Consider the following 6,000-nt stretch of genomic DNA (forward strand, 5'->3'; position numbering starts at 1 on the left):
TAAAGAAGGTAAAGTGTGAAAGTTTGAACAAAGGAATTGGGAATTAAAACAGAATGAATAGGAAGGCGTCGGTAAAATAATAAATGGGGTGCAAGGTATCATGTTAAAAATCATACAAAGCTTTCATGTATAGGCTACCCTAGAATATCGTAGTTTCACTATAACCCTAAACTAATGATTCTTCACTGAATAGTAAAAAATGGCCCTCTTATTTGTTCTCTTACTCATTGTGTCTTCATTAGTGATTGAAATATCAGAGCATTATTCTTAATAACTAGTCTATATTTATTTATACAGAACATTTTATAACTCACCTCTGCATGACTTGCAGGTCTTTATCTTAAATAAAATGCTATTTTTCTTTCTATCAGCCATTGATGATTCGGAAAGAAAACGCACCAGGATATACTGTTGTTGCTATAATGAACGCATCTATTCAGTGTTGTTGTTAATGTTATGTTATTTCAGCAAACAGTTTGCTTCATACATAAGTTTAACATCATTAAGTTAAAAACATTGTCATTCATCTGAACTGTGCGCATGCATTTTAGACACTTACATCATATTGTGCCATCCATGCATAATGCACGTTTTTGAATGAGCCGAGTTGTCTATTTACTTCAACTGCTCTGTGCTCTGCTAATATCAATGGTTTTACCCATTTCAAAGGTGGGTATCTATAATTTACATCAACACGATTTTACGTCAAAGCGCGGTTTGAACGCCCCGCCTCCAGCTGCACTGAAAGTTTTGATTGGTTTTGCACACGAGTCAGTGCAGGCCAGGGCTCCACCCCAGCAGTTAAGTTCCAATCAAATGCCAGCTTGCCCCGTTGATCCGTCTTTTTTGTACGACTTTTGGTGAAAAATAAAAATAGTTAGGCTATAGGCTACTTATTTTATACAACTAAACTAAAAGTAGGCCTACCACAATTTAATTGTCCTCAAAAAAGGAGAAAAAGAAATGTATCCAAGTAGACTACTGTAATGAAAGTTTGTTACTTTCCACCTGTGCAATTTACACTTGGTGTCGCTATCACTCACGGTTGATTCAGGTTTTTAAATTACTTTCTTATCTTGCTTAATATGCCAGATTTTTCAATTAGAAAAAAATAAATAAAAGTTTATTAAGTTTTCGCCTGCTTCCCACTGCTATCAGGAGTTTGCAGAATTCGTGACTTCAACTGATGAAGAGCCTCAAAAAAACTATGCATTTTTTCCACGGGATGCAGCCAACTGCAAGTCCCATGCTGTGTTCGTTCTTACATGCAGAACAGTTCCAATAACATACAGTGAACAATTTGCTCATTTAGTTTTTGCCATATAATTATAATTATAAATATTTATATGATAATAAAATATTGCCATTAACTAATTTTTATTGTTCTTTAACCTTAAATTATTTCAGGGAAAATAATAATAATAATTTTTATTTTTTTATTATTTTATTTTTGCAATTTTTATCAGTTTAACATTTCCCTTTGTTTCTCTTGAAATTAATTTCAGACACGCTGGCACTGTAATAATCATTATATTGGAATAGGTGCAATATATTTTGCCAGAAGGTGGAGCTCTAGGAAACCTTCTAGTCACAGTTCAATTGTTTAAAAACAGAGCAGACATACAGTATGTTGAGTCACTTAATTAGGAGGGAACTGTAAGTCTTGACTCTCAAAGTCAATTGTCTCTTATTAGTGCAGATGTTGCTCCTGGTATTCATTATATTTTCTCTTCTAATTGGTGAGTCATTTATAATTACTGTAGAAGTGTTTTTTCTCTTTATCCTGTTGACAATCTGAATTAGTCCATAATAATATATATTTTTCTTTTTACAGGGAATGCTGCTGCAGACATGATAACACCATTAATCACAGATATGCAGGTTTTGGAAGGAAAAGATGTTACACTGATCTGCAAATACACTGAAAGAGTTACAAATTTGCAGTGGTACCGTCAGTATCCCGGATCCAAACCTGAGAACCTCATTTTGTTCTTTGAAACCCAATCAGTGTCCTCTCTCCGTCTGACCGCTGTAGCTGATAAAGTCATCAAACATATGAATCTGACTATCTCTTCTACAGAAGTCAAAGACTCTGCCATGTACTATTGTGCCCTGGAGCCCACAGTGACAGGAAACACAACTGCACCCTACAAAAACTCAATCAGAAATTATATTCAAAAGAGAAATTCATGATGCTCAATTTAAAAAGAGTTTGTAAACAATACGCTCTATAGTATTGCTTATCACTGAGAACTACAATTTTAGCAAATGTTAGTGCACATTTAACTTATTAATTATTGGTCATTAAAGGCCACTTTTACAAAACACACTATAATTTACAATACGCTAAGTTAACCAGTACACCATATGAACTCACATGCTAGAAAAACATTTCTTTAAGCAAAACCTAGAACTAATCAAGAGGTCCATGACATCAGCTTAAATGAATAGGTTCTAAGAATGGAAATGAATTAGTATTAAGTATACAAAAAATAACAAAAACAAGAGAAATAAAACAAAAGTTTATTAGGTCTAGGACAACATTCTGAAGACGAGACTTTGCTTAACTGACTATCATAACTTTGCTACTTGATTTCTTTGCACTAAACATAAATTGTGTAATCAGTCAGATCTCTCTGGACAGTGAAAGTCCTTATATTTAGGAAAAAAGTGTTACATTCACATACTTTTTGAAACAGCCTATTTGTTCAAATAATCATTTTCAGTGCATAATTTAACATGCCAAAAATTCTTCAATAAGATCTTGTTTTTTTAAGATGCATGCCATATGAAATGATTGTAGCAAAAGTGATCTCACCTGCATTCTTCCAGAAGGTGGAGCTCTAAGAACCAATTGTAGTTCAGTCTCAGTTCAGATTAAAAACAGAGCAGACAGACTTACATTGAGTCACTTTTATAAACTGTAACTGTAAGGAAACTGTATGTCTTGGATCTCAAAGTCATTGTCTCTTGTTGTGCAGATGTTGCTCCTGGTTTTCATTATATTTTCTCTTCTAAAAGGTGAGTTCATAACAATTACTGCAGGAATGATTTCCCCCTGTTTATACTGTTGACAATTTAAATTTGTCCATTAGAAATTATGAATTTTTGTTTGTTTATTTATTTTAAACAGAGAATGCTGCTGCAGACATGATAACACCATTAATCACAGATATGCAGGTTTTGGAAGGAAAAGATGTTACACTGATCTGCAAATACACTGAAAGTGTTCAGAATTTGCAGTGGTACCGTCAGTATCCCGGATCCAAACCTGAGAACCTCATTTTGTTCTTTGAAACCCAATCCGTGTCCTCTCTCCGTCTGACCGCTGTAGCTGATAAAGCCATCAAACATATGAATCTGACTATCTCTTCTACAGAAGTCAAAGACTCTGCCATGTACTATTGTGCCCTGCAGCCCACAGTGACAGGAAACACAACTGCACCCTACAAAAACTCAATCAGAAATGATATTTAAGGCAGATGATCATGATGCACAATGCAGATTTAAAAACAATGACTCATACAACTATCAAATGTCTCAAGCATTAATGCTGTTCATATCTGTATTAAGAGGTATATTATTAATGATTTATATTTTAGAGAATCAGGACACAACAGTTGAACATGCCTTTAAAACTTATTCCAACATGTGCAACTGAGTGTCCACTCAATAAATAGTGTAATAAATGAATCAGACTGACAATTTTAGGTTGTTGACTACAGCTTCTTTCTATATATTGAGTATTTGTAGAGTAAGATGAGCAAGGACGTATAGTATGTGTGGGAGGAGCTCAATGTTTTGTCGACTCCTTCAGAATAAATCAGAGAAAACAATGACTTACCTTCATACTGATGATACTAATCTGAACTCAAACAGAATCATGTTACTCATCTCTTCTGGTTTAATATTTATCCTCAGTTACTGTAAGTATTACTCATGTACATTTTGCTCTGTTTGCTCTGTTTTTCAGAACATCACAAAAAAAATATAAAACAAAATTTCCATTTGCTTTGCTCTGAATTTAATCCAGTAAATTGCTTGAATCTTTAATGTGTTTGCAGGTGAAGCGAATGGGAATGTCATCAGACCAAACCAACCATCTGTAGTTTTAACTGAAGGAAGCAACATCACTCTGTCCTGTACATATGATGTATCAGCTTACAGTCTCCACTGGTACCGGCAGAAGCCTGGATCAAGACCAGAGTTTCTGCTGCTGATTGATGAGTCTTCAAAGCATGTCACCAAAGCTGAACGACCTCAACCGCATATGTCCATTAGACTTCATGATAAACGTGTGGATCTGGAGATCTCCTCTGCTGCTGTATCTGACTCTGCTGTGTATTACTGTGCTCTGCAGCCCACAGTGACAGGAAATGCAAATACACTGTACAAAAACCTTCTTATCATTTTTCTATTGCATAGTCATATTTCTAAGAGTTATTATCTCTCTCTCTCTCTCTCTTGTCTTTCCTTTTCTTTGCTATATAAATTGTTATCTTTCTCTACCATTATGATCTATCTGTGATATTGCATTATACTGCTAAAACAGCATTTAAATGTACATTATTAGCCATTTGAGATTGTTGACCCTGATCATATTTTATTTCTTTTTTCATCTTACCTTTTATTTAGCAAGGAAATCCCTCAAAGAAAAAAGTCATTTACAACTGGCAATGAATTAAGTTGTAATCAATTCAAAAATTGACTGAAAAAATACCAAGACAATCAATCACCATCCATACAAGAAATAAATTCTGTTCCTTGAAATTCAAATTCAAAATACTTTAAGAATTTTCTAACCATTCCATGTCAAGTTAAGTTTTGACAAAGTTCACTTTTTAAAGGTCAAAGCACTGTCTTTCCAGGCTTGAGTTACTGAAGATACATTTCTCTACGAAAAGTTACTCTACGAAAAGCTTTACTCACAACTTTATATATATATATATATATATATATATATATATATATACACTCACCTAAAGGATTATTGGGAACACCATTCTAATACTGTGTTTTACCCCCTTTCGCCTTCAGAACTGCCTTAATTCTACATTGGCATTGATTCAACAAGGTGCTGAAAGCATTCTTTAGAAATGTTGGCCCATATTGATAGGATAGCCTCTTGCAGTTGATGGAGATTTGTGGGATGCACATCCAGGGCACGAAGCTCCCGTTCAACCACATCCCAAAGAGGCTCTATTGGGTTGAGATCTGGTGACTGTGGGGGCCATTTTAGTGCAGTGAACTCATTGTCATGTTCAAGAAACCAATTTGAAATGATTCGAGCTTTGTGACATGGTGCATTATCCTGCTGGAAGTAGCCATCAGAGGATGGGTACATGGTGGTCATAAAGGGATGGACATGGTCAGAAACAATGCTGAGGTAGGCCGTGGCATTTAAACGATGCCCAATTGGCACTAAGGGGCCTAAAGTGTGCCAAGAAAACATCCCCCACACCATTACACCACCACCACCAGCCTGTACAGTGCACTCTAAAAACTCCTGGGTCAAAAATAACCCATAATGGGTTATTTTTGACCCAACTCCTGGGTTAAAAAGGGACCAACTAATTTATGGGTTATTTCAACTCAGAAAATTGGGTTATGCTTTTTGACCCAAATTCTGGGTTAAATACCTGACCCAAATGTTGGGTTTAAAAAACCCAACATCTGGGTAGAAATAACCCAAAAATTAGTTTATCCTTTTTTAACCCAGGAGTTGGGTCAAAAATAACCTAACTTAACCTCACTATCCCAGTATGCCTTATTTCAGAAAATAAAACTTTGTTTTACATTATATTACACACTTCAAGCACTTTTACATTTTTATTGCATTAAATTAAAATCTATATGAAAAAACACACACTTGGACATGTTTATTTTCCTATTTATTTTAGGTCACACTGTAATAACAATATTAGAAATAAAAAATAGAAAAATAAACAACAATTCTCAGAAGAGCCTCAGGAATTTAAGCCTGGGGCCAACTTTGGGGAA

The sequence above is a fragment of the Rutilus rutilus genome, assembly GCF_951802725.1.
Source record: "Rutilus rutilus genome assembly, chromosome: 6".
Classification (NCBI taxonomy): domain Eukaryota; kingdom Metazoa; phylum Chordata; class Actinopteri; order Cypriniformes; family Leuciscidae; genus Rutilus; species Rutilus rutilus.